We start from the raw sequence: 16,407 nt of genomic DNA on the forward strand, positions 1-16,407 counted from the left end.
GCCATTGGCTCCTGCTGCTGTCAATCAATGTCAATGAGCCAAAGAGGGGAGAAAAAGGGTGGGGCTGAGCCGTGGCTCCGTGTCTGAATAGACACATAGAGGAGCGGCTTAGCTCGGATGCCCCCATAGCAAGCTGCTTGCTGTGGGGGCACTCGGCAGAAGGGAGGGGCCAGGAGAGCTGGCGAGGAGCCCATGAAAAGGAGGACCGGTGCTTCTCTGTGCAAAATCATTACACAGAGCAGGTAAATATAACATATTTGTTATTTTTAAACAAAAAACCCCAAGACTTTAACCACTTTAAGACCAGAAGGATTTGCCCCCTTGATGACCAGGCCACTTTTTTCAACTTGGCACTGCGTGAATTTAACTGACAATTGTGCGGTCATGCGACACTGTACCCAAACAAAATTTAGGTCCTTTTTTTCCCACAAATAGAGCTTTTTTTGGTGGTTTTGATCACCTGTGCGATTTTTTTTTTTTGCGCTATACACAGAAAATTCTGAAAAAAAATCAATATTTTTCACATTCTGCTATATAACATTCCCAAAACAAACAAAATAAAAAGAAATAAATAAAATGTTTTTAACATTTTAGGCCAATTTGTTTTCTGCTACATATTTTTGGTAAAAAAAATTACAATAAGCGTATTTTGATTGGATTGTGCAAAAGTTATTGCGTCTACTAACTACGGGAAAGATTTATGTAATTTTTATTGTTTTTGGGTTTTTTTTTACTAGTAATGGCGGCGATCTGCGTTTTTTTGCGGGACTATGACATTGCGGCGGACATATTGGACCCCTGACTGACATTTTTTACACTTTTGGGGGGACCAGTGACATTACTACAGTAATCAGTGCAAAAAATATGCACTGTTACTGTAATAATGACAGTGGCAGGGAAGGGGTTAATATTGTGGGCGATCAAGTGGTTAAATGTGAGCCTAGGGGAGTGATTATAACTGTGGGGGGGGGCGTGGCTTGTGAAATGACCATAGAGACCTGTGTTCCTATATAGAAGGATCACAGGGGCTCTATGATCATTCCAGGGAGAAGAACGGTCAGCTGTGTTTACAACATCTGACCGTTTTTATCTCTCATCAGGGCACATTCGCGGGTGTCAGATGGCAATCGGAGATGCCTGCCTGCTGCATTGGCTTCCCCGCTGATGAGCGGGGGCGGGAGCGCGCCGCTGGCGGCGTGCACTTGCCCCCTAGCCTCCTACTCGCTACCGACGTACAGTTACGGAGGTTTGCGCAGGAGCGGCTGCCTGCCACAGTACATCTGCGGCAGGCGGTCGTAAAGAGGTTAATATCACTTTAAGGGCTAAGTTCACCTTTGTTCACATTTTTTTTCTAAATTCCAGCTCTCCTGTGTACCAATATAGCATTAATGTCCTTATTTTGCAAAAATAAAAAAGCTTTCCATATATTCTACACACGCTTACCTTTCGTACTCATGACTGTTTAAAAACACTTCTCCATTACTTCTGCCTTACTTCCTGGACAGACTATAGGTCATGACACAGGAAGGAGTTGACCAGCTGACCTAATTAGCACACACCCTGCATTATCTTCCCTCCTACCTACCCACCCACTTCCATGTGCATGTTTTTTTTAAATGAAATACAATCAGTCAGTAATCACTGTTCTCACTAAATACACAGGCACACATTTTTTTGTACCTTAACTTTCATCTTGCATAGATCATTAATTTGGCGGAACATGCTAAGCGATTAGCTAACAGCCTATGTGGATAGAGCTGTAGTATTGAAAACAGGAGAATTGTGTTCTGGGTTCTGTAAAGTTCACCATACACTATACAATCTGAATATACAATCTCCTTTAGATTTTCTGGCAACTGTGTAGTGGAAGGGCCTGCCTGACTGGATATAGAGTGATTGGCTAGATAGGTGTGTCCTCCTATTTTATAAATTTGGTAAATCTAAAGGAGAATCAGATTGTATAGTATATGGCCACCTTTATACACCTAAAATGAACTAGTTGCACTTTCACTGCCATTAATTGTTAAAGGCACACCAAACACAGAAGCAAACCCACATTTTGCCATGTGAAAAAACAAGTGGCAAAAGCCACAGTAAAAAATGTGCAGCCTACAACACGAAAAAATGTCCCATGAGCCACATGTAGCGCAGCCCATTGAAATCAAAGGGCTGCCCTATGCGTGTCATGGGAAAAACGTGCCAAAAACGTGCATTCCCACTATACTAGATGTGTGTGGGGCCTGAAAGTGAAATTGGTGTGTTTACACAAGAACAATGAGGCTCTATTCACATCAATGTGTATCCGAACGTTTGGCAAACTGCACAGAAAATGTTTGCTTTTCCCTGTGTTTCAGAAATGCACTGCACCAAAAATCTCAGTAAAAAACGCATCAAGCTCCCCGCTCTAAAAAAAAAAAAGTTCTTGAGCTTCTTTGTGGCGATTGTTGAGTGTAGGGCAGCCCATTCAATTGCCCTATGTGTGATAAGTGAAAATGCTTTAAAACAGCACCCCCCCCCCACCCCCAAAAAAAAAAAAAAAACGCATGTGGGAATGTGAGTTCCTCCTACACAGAGATGTGAACAGGGCTCATTTAAAAAACATGCACCTAAAAGTGGGTGGGTAGGTAGGAGGGAAGATGATGCAGGGTGTGTGCTAATGAGGTCAGCTGGTCAACTCCTTCCTGTGTCGTGACCTATAGTCTGTCCAGGAAGTAAGGCAGAAGTAATGGAGAAGTGTTTTTAACTGGTTGCCGACTGCCGCACGACTATATACGTCGGCAGTCAGCCCCGGCCAGGAAAAGTGACGTATATATACGTCACTAGCCTGTCACTTCCTTGTGAGCCAATAGCGGGCGAGCGCGCGCCCGCAGAGGCTCACGCCCGCCCCGGCTCGTTCCCTGGGAAGTCAGTGCGTGTGACCGGCGGACCCGATGTCCGCCGGTCACTCGCGATCGTCCTCCGTGAAGGGAGAAAGGCAGGCGCCTGATGTAAACAAGTCGCCTGTCATTCTCCCCTGTGTAGGAATGGTGATCATACGGTTCTACTATGTAGGACCTTTGATCACTGTTCCTACACTAGTAGCCATGTCCAATCACAGTAAAAAGCACGCCCCTAGGGACACACTTAACCCCTCCTTCCCCAATAAAGTTAACCCCTTCCCTGCCAGTGTCATTTTGCAGTAACAGTGCATATGTATAGCACTGATTACTGCAATAATGTCACTGGTAACCCCAAAAGTGTCAAAAATGTCAGTCAAGGGTCCGATCTGTCCGCCGCAATGTCGCAGTACCGCAAAAAAAATCGCAGATCGCCGCCATTACGCGCTAAAAAAAACACCAAAAATGACAGAAATCTTTCCCTTAGTTAGTAAACGAATTAACTTTTGCGCAAACCAATCAAAATACGCTTTTTGCAATTTTTTTTTTTACCAAACATATGAAGCAGAAACAAAATTGGCCAAAAATGTTAAAAAATTTTGATTTTTACATTTTTTTGGCGGGAATTTCATATAAAAAAATGTGAAAAATATTGTTGTTTTTGCAAAATTGACGCTCTTTTTTTGTTTATAGCGCAAAAAGTAAAAATCGCACAGGTGATCAAATACCACCAAAAGAAAGCTCTGTTTGTGGGAAAAAAAGGACGTCAAATTCGTTTAGGTACATCTAGTTATTTAGAGAATGCCATCAGATAGCAGCAATCTGAGCATATAAATTTAGGTATTTTAACGTGCCAATCCTAAGGTTTAATACATAAGAAATTTATGGAAGATTGGGAAGAAAGGATTTTCCAGGCACATAGATAATTTAAAAAATACAATTTTATTAGTTACAAAAAGAAAGAAAAAGAAACAAGAAAAACCAAACGAATAACTAATAAAGAAAAAACTCGTAAAATTGACACAACCCAGAGTAGCTGGGGGGTCAAATAGGTAACATAGAGCAGTTCTGTTATATTGTATCATACATACATAAATGCCTATAGTCACATTAATGACCATGTGTACATAGCATATATTCTAAAAATGGTGACAAATAATAATACAAATACTCGAATCGCTCAACATGTTTCGCCTCATAAAGAGGCTTCGTCTGGAGCCTGCTTGTAATTAGAAACAAATAATTCTGTGTAACTGTAATGTAGGACGCACGTCACCACAAAAATTTATATAGTAATTGATAACGGAGGGACATTCATGGGTAGGTACAGAGCTCGATGTTGAAAAGGAAATGATTAAACCAGGAATAGTAGAGCCTGGGTATACCAAACATTGTGCTGTATAGGCATGTCTCCATAGATTCAATAGGAAAAAGGAGCCATTAGCATATATCAGCTTATATACATGTGTATGTGTCCTTAACAGCTCTGTCCTATACCACCATGATGTCTGCTCCGGATGGGGAACCGCCGCCTTGGCGGCGGTTCCCCATCCGGAGCAGACATCATGGTGGTATAGGACAGAGCTGTTAAGGACACATACACATGTATATAAGCTGATATATGCTAATGGCTCCTTTTTCCTATTGAATCTATGGAGACATGCCTATACAGCACAATGTTTGGTATACCCAGGCTCTACTATTCCTGGTTTAATCATTTCCTTTTCAACATCGAGCTCTGTATCTACCCATGAATGTCCCTCCATTATCAATTACTATATACATTTTTGTGGTGACGTGCGTCCTACATTACAGTTACACAGAATTATTTGTTTCTAATTACAAGCAGGCTCCAGACGAAGCCTCTTTATGAGGCGAAACATGTTGAGTGATTCGAGTATTTGTATTATTATTTGTCACCATTATTAGAATATATGCTATGTACACATGGTCACTAATGTGACTATAGGCATTTATGTATGTATGATACAATATAACAGAACTGCTCTATGTTACCTATTTGACCCCCCAGCTACTCTGCATTGTGTCAATTTTACGAGTTTTTTCTTTATTAGTTATTCGTTTGGTTTTTCTTGTTTCTTTTTCTTTCTTTTTGTAACTAATAAAATTGTATTTTTTAAATTATCTATGTGCCTGGAAAATCCTTTCTTCCCAATCTTCCATAAATTTCTTACGTTTAGGTACATCGTCGCACGACCGCGCAATTGTCCGTTAAAGGCATGCAGTAAAAAATCGCAAAAAAAAACCCTGGTCAGGAAGGGGGTAAAATCTTCCAGGGCTTAGGTGGTTAAACAGTCATGAGAACAGTGAGGTAAGCGTGTGTAGAATAAATGGAAATCTTTGTTATTTTGGCAAAAGAAGTACATTAATGCTATATTGGTACACAGGAGAGCTGGAATTTAGAATAAAAAAAGGTGAACTTAGCCTTTAAAGAGTGGCTAGGTGAGATAAAGTATAGAGGCAGTGATAGAGAGTACAGGCAATATTCTGAAATGAGTGCACTATTGTTTGTAAGTTGTCGAACTGCTGGATTTAAGTTAAAAGAAAAAAAAGTTATACCTTTATTGTACTGTAAAAGATTGCAAGCAAATATATAAAATTGTTAAATGTATATACAGTATTGGGCACAGATGGGTTTTAATACAAAGGACTTGTTATTGAATCTTTCTTCACAGTGCATATTTACAGACTCATTTGATAATATGATATATCCTAGATAAGCTATATTCATTTCAGCTCCGAAAGATTTTACTCCCTTCATGACCAGGCCATTTTTGCTATTCTGCACTGCGCTACATTAACTAGTGATTGCACGGTCATGCAATGATGTACGCAAACAAAATTGATATAATTTTTTTTTTTCACAAATACAGTAGAGTTTTTTTTTTGGCCGTATAGCGATCATCACTGAATTTTTCAAATTATTACGTTATAAATGAAAAAAGAGCAAAAAAAAGAGCATAAATTAAAAAAGAGCAAAACAATATTTTCTACTTTCTGTTGTGGAACATATCCAATAAAAAATGTAAAAATCGAATTTCTTCATAAATTTAGGCCAAAATGTATTCTTTGGTAAAATAAATCCTGTAAAGTGTATATTGATTGGTTTGCGTAAAAGTTATAGCGTCTACAAACTATGAGATATAAACTGTAATTTTTATTTATTTTTTATACTAGTAATGATGGCGATCAGTGACTTATGGCGGGACTGGGGGAAATCTGACACAAACTGACACTTTGTGGGAACTGGCTAATATACACTAACACTAATGACAATGGCTGGCAAGAGGTTAACATCTGGAGGCAATCAAAGGGTTAAATGTGTACCTAACATTGTTTTCTATGTGTAATGTGTGCTAGTCTTACCTAGCAATGTGCCGGTTTTTATTCCCTGCTTTGCAGGGAAACAAAAAACTTCACACCGCCGCTATCAGAAGAGAGCTTTGTGTTGATTACATACACAAAGCTCTATCCTGTCACTCGCACCGACGATTGGCAGGTTCCTGCCATAAATCATTGTCCAGGAACTGATGATCGGCAGTTGCTGGAGCCAATGACAACACAACCGGTTTGGCGCATGCAAGTCCCTTACCAGGAAATTCAGAATCATGTATATAAATGTGATTCTGCATAGCCAGCCTGCACTGCAGCAGTAAATCTACAGTGCGCGTGGTTAATAAAGCAAGTGGTTAATAAAGAGGATGTGGATTGATGAAATAGGAAGACTGCATCCATTTAAATGTACAACTTTTCTTGAATATTTTTGATGTACAGTATACAGAATATGCATAAGGTTGTGTTTTGAGTTTTTAATTTCAGTTTCTGAATTCAGGGTCCTTCTTTTGTGTTTTGTCATTTTTTTTCTGTGGATTCTTAACCCTTTACTCTGCACCTAGAGTTGGATGCTGTTGGTATTTTTAAAGTTTCTAAACCAAATTTTCCAAAAAAAAACAGATGTTGCTGGTGGGGGGGGGGGGGGGGGGGTCTGGCATCAGACTCTTCTATTCTTAACTGGATAAACTCTTTATCAGCTCACCAGAAAGGGGGTAGCAAACTTCCTGGCTACCATGAGGAGGTGAACTATCTAAAAACTCTCCTAACCCCCACACCATCTTAAAGTGGAAGCAAACCCTCCTATCCTTTTCAGCCAAGGCAGCTGTCATATTGGCCTCTGTGTAATCTACAACTGCCATGATGCTGCACATGTGATCAGTTATGACACCAGCCATTGGATGGTCAGACAATTTGTTTGAGAGCACAACCAATGGGAATGTTACATTTCCTGGAAATGTAACAGTTTTTTTAAACTGTTAGGGCTCTTTCACACTTGTAGTCCGTCAAACAGACTCCGCTTTTCTCAGCGGGGGATCAATCCGCCGATCCCCCACTGAGCAGGAGGATGACAGCTGTGTCTCCGCGCTGTGTGCGGAGACACAGCTGTCAGTTCCCCATGCATCTCTATGGGGGAAATCGGATGGGAACGGACCGTTGGTCCGTTCTCATCCGATCCCATCCGATCCGCTGCACGGATGGAAAATAGGGTTTCCATCTGTCCAGATTTTACGGATCGGATCAGATGTCAGCGGACATGTCTCCGCTGACATCCGATGCCCCATAGGAATGCATGGGGGGACCTTTCAGATCCGCCAAAAAAACGAACAGGCGGATCTGAACGGTCCGCGTGTGTGAAAGGGGCCTTAAATGGATGAGTTTACTCCCGCTTTAAGAAAATCAATGACATGGAAGAGTTCAATATCTGTTATCCAATGGATGGTGCATTGTGAAGGTGGAGCCTATAATTTAACCACTTACCGACCGCCCCATGCAGATTTACTGCGGGCAGGGCGGCTCGGCTGCGCATAATCACGTAGATCATTAGATCATCATAGTCACGTAGATGATTATGTGCATGTGGTCTCGGCGGCACGCGGCGGCTGCGGGAGCGAGATCGCGGGAGGAGTGGGATCGATCACCGCCGGCCTCCCGCAATCTTCAGAGAAACTGACAGGAGAGCCGCCTACTTACGTAACAAAGCAGGCAGCTCTCCTGTCACACAGGCACAGTGAGATTGTGTGTTTCAGCTAAGCTGTCACAGAGCCCTCCCTTTGATCGCCCCCAGTATTAACCCCTTCCCTGCCAGTGTTTTTTTTTTACAGTAACAGTGCATATTATTTAGCACTGATTACAGTCACTGGTCCCCAAAAAGTCTGATCTGTCTGCCGCAATGTCACAGTCCTGATAAAAATTGCTGATCGCCACCATTATTAATAAAAAACAAAAAAGTCCAAAGATCTATCCCATAGTTTTTATACGCAATAACGTTTGCACAAACCAATTAAAATACGCTTTTTGCGAATTTCTTTTACCAAAAATATGTAGCAGAATACAAATTGGCCTAAACTGATAAAAAAAAAATTGGACTTTTTAAATTTTTTTTATTGGAAATGTTTTATAGCAGAAAGTAAAAAATATGGTGTTTTTTTTTCAAAATTGTCGCTCTTTTTTTGTTTATAGCGCAAAATCTAAAAAATGCAGAGGTGATCAAATAACACCAAAAGAAAGCTCTATTTGTGGGGAAAATGGACATAAATTGTATTGGTGTACAGTTTTGCACAACCACGCAATAAAAGGAGGTTTGGGACCTTAAATGAAAGACACGACTAGGCTTGAGGGGAAAAGAGTATCACGTTTATTGGTCAGTACATATATATATATGTACTACATACATACATATATACAGATAAAAACATAACATAATAATACAGTGCTTTGCGAAATTATTTGTCCCCCCTGAACTTTTTGACCTTTTGCCACATTTCAGGCTTCATAAAATAAAGATATAAAACTGTAATTTTTTGTGAAGAATCAACAAGTGGGACACAATCATGAAGTGGAACGAAATTTATTGAATATTTCATATTATTTCATATTATTATCTCTTGCACAGTGCTCCTTGGGATGTTTAAAGCTTGGGAAATATTTTTGTATCCAAATCCGGCTTTAAACTTCTCCACAACAGTATCTCGGACCTGCCCGGTGTGTTCCTTGTTCTTCATGATGCTCTCTGCACTTTAAACGGACCTCTGAGACCATCACAGTGCTGGTTCATTTATACGGAGACTTGATTACACACAGGTGGATTCTATTTATCATCATTAGTCATTTAGGTCCACATTGGATCATTCAGAGATCCTCACTGAACTTCTGGAGAGAGTTTGCTGCACTAAAAGTAAAGGGGCTGAATAACTTTGCATGCCCAATTTTTCAGTTTTTTTATTTGTTAACAAAGTTTGAAATATCCAATAAATTTTGTTCCACTTCATGATTGTGTCCCACTTGTAGTTGATTCTTCACAAAAAATTACAGTTTTATATCTTTATGTTTGAAGCCTGAAATGTGGCAAAAGGTCGCAAAGTTCAAGGGGGCCGAATACTTTCGCAAGGCACTGTATATATATTTATATGTATTGCATTAACAGAGTAAGGAAGACAGATACATAATCCAATTTCCAGTGTTCATAAAAGCCAATAGCACATTTCCAAAAATTCAGTAAAAAGAGTATAATTATGAACACCAATAAACTGCAATGGTCAACAGTATTGGAGTATTTGATTGTAATTGTAACATCATTGAACTTGATGCGTATCGTGGATTAACTATACCACTTCATCAGCAATAGATGTCTGCCCTAAAAGAAATATGTGTAAGGAAATGGCGAATGAGGATTCAAAAAACTGGAGGGATGAGGAAAAGTAGGCATAATCCTCCAATCCCCAGAATTTACGTTGCTTTGTAGATATTGGCAGGCATTGGGAGTAAGGCATGGTTTGAATATCTGCATTATATTGGCTTATATTTTCTCTGTCCAATTGTTATGCTATATACCAATTCCCTTGCACTACCTGGGGATTGCAGATATTTTTTTGACATTCTTTGGTTAGACACATACACATCAACATCTCCATCATTTCTTTATTATGTACATGCTTTATCCAGGCACTGGTCATTTGGGTTGGCTGGCTGTCGGCCGTATCCCTTGGGATCAGGTTGGCGGCATCCCCGTGCATCGGCGCCATGCCCGGCGTCGGCGTATGACGTCATCCATTGACACCATTACGCCGACGTTCCGTTTTCCACTCTTAGTGTATTTCAGGCAGCCAGCCTCACAGTCTGCCCACAGGGTTTACCGATCCCAGGGTAACCTTAGTATGCACCAGCGTGAGATTGGGACCACAATGCGGGGCCAGTTCGGCACACACGGGACACACGTGTTTGCTATTTGGGCTTCCTTTCGGTATGCTGTTCTTGGCTCTTACTCCTTGGTTTTTCTCTCTATCTCATCAGCCATTTTTTTCTTTTGTTTCTGCACACTATCATACCCTCCTCTTGGGCTTTCTCATACACTGCAGTATTATTTGTATGCGTTCACTCCTGATATCCTGGGTATTTATTATTATTTTCTTTCCATACCCTTGCACTTTGATTTTCCTGTCCCCACTTGGTGTCACATCTACCAATTTTTGGTACTTTTCACAACCTCATCCTTGGTAGCAGCCCCATATCATCCCCATTATATAGATACATGTATATTTGTGATATTATATATTATACATTATACATTTACTACTATAGATATTTTTCACAATTCGACAGATTTCTAATGCTTTGCTGCCATATGTATCACCTCCACATCCATGCACCTTAGCCCACATTGCCCATGTGTGTGGCGTGTTTTGGCCCCTCTGCCTGCCCTGTGTGCCCTCAGCTCCCGTGGGAGACTATCCAAGCCATGCCTTACTCCCATTGCCTGCCAATATCTACAAAGCAACGTAAATTCTGGGGATTGGAGGATTATGCCTCCTTTTCCCCATCCCTCCAGTTTCATGAATCCTCATTCACCATTTCCTTACACATATTTCTTTTAGAGCAGACATCTACTCCTGATGAAGTGGTATAGTTAATCCACGATACGCATCGAGTTCAATGATGTTACAATTACAATCAAATGCTCCAATACTGTTGACCATTGCAGTTTATTGATGTTCATAAATATACTCTTTTTACGGAATTTTTGGAAATTTGCCATTGGCTTTTATGAACACTGAAAATGGGATTATTTAATTGTATTCTTTACTCTGTTGATGCAATACATATATAATATTATGTTATGTTTTTATCTGTATGTACTGACCAATAAATGTGATACTCTTTTCCCCTCAAGCCTAGTCATGTCTTTCATTTAAAGTCCCAAACCTCCTTATATGTCCATTGAACCGGGATGGAGATGCACGACATATCCCATTCTCAAGATGAAAATATATCGAGGACTCTTAAAGACTTTTATATTATGTATTCATGTATCAGTATAGCAGTCTAGAGTCCCCTCTTAATCCTTGAATATACTTTCAAAATAATACGTTTTAGGATTTCAGTCTGAGTCTGTTTGTTATGTTGTCTTTATTATGAATATGTGTCAAGTATAACATGAAATGTTCTTCCAAAAATGATAAGATTCCCGGAAAGAGATGTTTATGAAAACAAGCCCCTTATTACCATAAAATGTAAAAAGCCCCCAATCAATCATTTTTAATTGTCAGACTAACTTTTCACTCGACGTCATTATAATGTCAGGATGACCATATGTGTAATTAGACTGTATTATGAAATCTTGTGCAATATTGTGTAATCTTGTATGACTATATTTTTGGGTCTATGCCCGCCATAGACTTTACTGTGATAACTCTCTATAAAAGGATGTATCAAAAATGTATATGTCATCACATTCTCTATTTCTGTATGAGATGTGGTCCTTGCGCATGTAATCTCAGTAAAGCTTACCTGAACAGATGCAAACCTGATTGGCGTCGATTATTTCATGGCTTGAACTTAACATGAACTTAACATTTGGTGACCCCGACGTGATGTGTATGTATGGAACACATTTGCAGTAAATAAATAAGTACGTAGGAAACAAAGATTGATACAATGAAATTCCAAAGAAATGGGTAACAAGTATGTTTGATAAAGGACAGAATATGCGAATGTTATTGGATGTTGTTTAGAAGGAAGGTGAGGAGATGTTGAACTATTGGAATAGATTCAAAGATGCGATATAGAAGCATAGTGATTGGCTGACTGAAAGTGAAGATGACATGAAACAACCAAAAGTGATAAATATTTTTGTAAGTGGATTGTTGTCTAAGATTAGAAAAGAAAATGGAGCTCCGCATAGTGGGCTGGAGAATTAAACCTGTCCCTGAGTTGGTTGACATAGCACAGATAGCTTGTGAAGTGTTATAAAAAAAAAAGAGAGGAAAAAAAGAGAGAAAGGAAAAAACTAAAATAATGAATATGCAAGTCCCTGAGGTTAAGGAAAAGGTACATAAACCCAGGGGAATGTCAGTTTCTACAGTACAGGTGACGGAATCCCCTTATCCCCCGTCAGGAGTAGTGTACATTTCCAATTTGGGGTCCCCCAGGCCAAAAGGGAGAACTGGAGATCCAAAGAGGGGCAGTGAAGGACCTCTACAGGAATTGTTAAAAGGACAAACAAAAAGCAATTATAAATTCACTTCGGAAGAGTTAACCCCTTCAGCTATGGAAGCATTTAAACAAATCAAGCAATCTTTGCTAACAATGCCCAGTCTTGGTTTGTCAGACTATAGCAAAGATTTCTATTTATTTTGCACAGAAATAAATGGACATGCGAATGGGGTGTTAACGCAACACTCCTGTGCCAGACATCGCCCAGTGGGGTACTACAGTTACCCATTAGACAGCTTAGCCAGTGGGCTACCTGGATGTCCAAAAGCAGTAGCGGCGTCTGCCCTACTGGTTGAAAAAAACTGTAGACATTGTATTAGGCAACACTTTGTATTTGATGTGCCCCCGTGATTTGGAGGCTATGTTAAATAGTGCCTATACTAAACACTTCGCAGTACAAAGGATAGCACATTATCATTTGATTTTGTTATCAGCTTCTAATCTTAAAATTCAGCGCTGTCAGACTCTGAATCCAGCTACTTTTCTATCGGAAGCTGACAGGGAGGAAGTTGATGATTCTTAACCACTTGCCGACTGCCTAACGCCGATCTACGTCGGCAGTCAGCCCCTCACAGGCAAAGTGACGTAGGGCTACATCACTAGCTTGTGAGGGTCTAGGGAGCGAGCGCGCGCCGCCGGAGGCGCGCTCCCGCGTGGTCACGGACCCCCCCGCGCGTTTGACCAGCGGACCCGATGTCTGCCGGTCACTCGGCGATCGGCGGGGGAGAGGGAGAATGTCAGGCAGCTTGTGTAAACAAGCCACCTGTCATTCTCCTCGCTGTAAAGACACTGATCACACGGATCTAGTATGTAGATCCGTTGATCAGTGTCCTTACAGCTCAAGCCACAGCCAATCACAGTAGAAAGCACGCCCCTAGGGATACACACAGCCCCTCCCTCCCAAATAAAGTTAACCCCTTCACTACCAGTGTATTTTTACAGTAACAGTGCATATGTATAGCACTGATTACTGTAGAAATGTCACTGGTAACCCCAAAAGTGTCACAAATGTCAGTCAAGGGTCCGATCTGTCTGCCCCAATGTCGCGAGACGGCAAAAAAATCGCAGATCGCCGCCATTACGCGTTAAAAAAAAAACAACAAAAATGACAAAAATCTTTCCCTTTGTTAGTAAACACGATAACTTTTGCGCAAACCAATCAAAATACGCTTTTTGCGATTTTTTTTACCAAACATAGGTAGCATAAAACAAATTGGCCGAAAATGTTAAAAAATTTTGATTTTTACATTTTTTTGGGGGGGAATTTCATATAAAAAAATTTGAAAAATATTGCTATTTTTGCAAAATTGACGCTCTTTTTTTGTTTATAGCGCGTGATCAAAAAATCGCACAGGTGATCAAATACCACCAAAAGAAAGCTCTGTTTGTGGGAAAAAAAGGACGCCAAATTTGTTAAGGTACAGCGTTGCACGACCGCGCAATTGTCCGTTAAAGTCACGCAGTGCCGAATCGCAAAATACCCCCTGGTCAGGAAGGGGGTAAAATCTTCCGGGGCTTAAGTGGTTAATACCTAATACATGATTGTGCTACCTTTATTGATGAAGTAACAAAACCCACATCTGATTTTCAGGATGAATCCATTGCTGGTCTGCCTGTATGTGCAGACTTGTTGGTAGAGGATTCATCCCTCAGACGACCTGATGGGTTAACATTAGCTGCTTGTGCGGTAGTAAACGGTGAGAGCCAACTACTGCATACTGAAATTCTGCTAAATTCTAAGTCAGCGCAAGCTGCGGAACTTACAGCTCTCTGTTTTGCATTAGAGCTAGCAGAATGAGATATGGTAAATATCTACAGTGATTCTGCTTATGCTGTGGGTATATTGCACAGCTTTGCACAATTATGGCAGGAAAGGGGTTACCTGATAGCAACAGGAACACCCATTCAACACAAAGAGTTAATTGTCAGACTGTTGTTTGCAGTCCAATCGCCTCTTAAAGCAACAGTAATTAAATGTAAAGTACATACCGGGTTTAATGACAGTGTATCGGTTGGGAATGTTTTGGCTGATAAATATGCAAAAGAAGCTATTCATTCTTATCAGCCACATGTAGTCCCTATATTTTTGGTCACAAATCTTCAAGTGGACCATGGGGTTATCAAGGCCCTACAGGAAAGTTTACCCCACTGATCCACTTGGTCTACAAAAAGAACTGTTTGCGGACCAGATGGCCTGTGGAGGTTGAATGATAAACTGGTTGCTCCACCGACTCTTTTTCCTTCATTGTTGGCCTTGAGCGATGGGCATTGCCATGTCTCAACAGGAGGGATTATGAACAAACAGTGGTGGGCACCAGGTTTTTACACATATGCTGCTAAACAAGTTAATGAATGTACTGTATGTCAAATGCATAACATAGGTAAACCAGTGTCTACCCCTATGAAACACATTCTGCATACTGAGGAGCCGTTTCAAATTGTGCAGATTGACTTCTCAGATATGCCCCCTTGTGGCCGATTTAAGTATCTTTTAGTTTGCGAATATTGTTAAGTAATTAAGTGTCTTACTAGAGAATTGATTCCTAGGTTTGGTATGGGAGCTGTGATCTCTTCAGACAGAGGTACACACTTTGATAACAAACTAATAGTAGAGGTAGTAGATATTTTAGGTCTGAAACAACAGTTACACACCACATATAGACCACAGGTTAGTGGGATGGTGGAACGCAGTAATCAAACCCAAAAAAGGTATCTGGCCAAGATGACTACTAATGGAAAGAGCACATGGGTAGAAGCATTGCCTATAGCCCTAGCAACTATCAGGACTACTCCAAAGGAGACTGAAAATACAAAGCAAAAGAAGGGCGCACCAGCCTAGCGCATTATCCTCAGCAAGTTTATTTGGATAAAATTGTTTAAAATCAAATACTCACAAACAAACAAGAAGTTTCAGGCACATCAATTCCATACACCTGCCTCCTACCAGAGGATCAACGTCTTTACTGGAAGCAGAGGGCTGACGCGTTTCGAGGCTGTGCCTCTTCCTCAGAGCCTGGAGGCCATGGTCAAGTCCATAGTTTAAATATAGTATGTAGGGCCAGGCCTCCAAAGGAGAAGCTGTATTGTTTGGGCTCCCTCCTAAAAGACTTCCTACAGCTTCTGTAACATCAGAAACAGTGACTTTAAGACTTTAACACAAATGTGTTTTCTGATACTTTTTCCAAAGCAGGACAACCAGTGGACCTAAGTGAAAAGACTCATGGACTAAATTCTGGAGAGTGGGCGTACATCAAGAATCACACCCCGAAGACTACTCTGTCCCCTAAGTGGAAAGGACCGTTCCAGATTATTCTTGTGTCTCCCACAGCTGTAAAGCTAAATGATTACAAGTATTGGGTGCATGGTTCCCATTGTAAGAAAGCAGTGGCTTTGAACAAACATACAGGCCAGTGTACTGCTGGCAAGGACTTTTCTGTACCTTTACCTTCTAGGTCATCTCCATCATTGACTCAGGCTCAAGCCAGAAGACTACGAATACAGAAGAATGTCTCTTACAGTACCTAGAGCTGATATGCATCTCTGAGGAATTATCCTGAGTGGAGGAGCCTTGGTGTGGATCACGGTCATGATGTATGAATGGACTCACATGATAAAAAAGGTGAGACGCATGATACCTTTTTCCTCAATGCTACTGTAATGACTAAAAAGTTACAGATTACCCCAGAGTCTGGATTTGATCAAAGGCTGAAGAGAGACTTACATGCTAAGCTGAGACAACCCTTCTATAATTCCTTTGTGGCTATGCAGTTGCAAGCTGCCAAGAAGTTGGAAATCATTAAATGTTGAATATGCACACACTCACTTATCTCGCATAAGACTTTGCCCTTACTAGGTATACCCAGTACCCTAGCTGAGATAGAAGACGGTGCTCACTTTGGCAATATCAGTGCTAAGATGGTTGACAAGGCCATTTCACTGCTACTATTTGCCAAGGCCCCAATGAGAA

Source organism: Pelophylax lessonae, assembly GCF_965119305.1.
Source record: "Pelophylax lessonae genome assembly, chromosome: 2".
Lineage (NCBI taxonomy): Eukaryota > Metazoa > Chordata > Amphibia > Anura > Ranidae > Pelophylax > Pelophylax lessonae.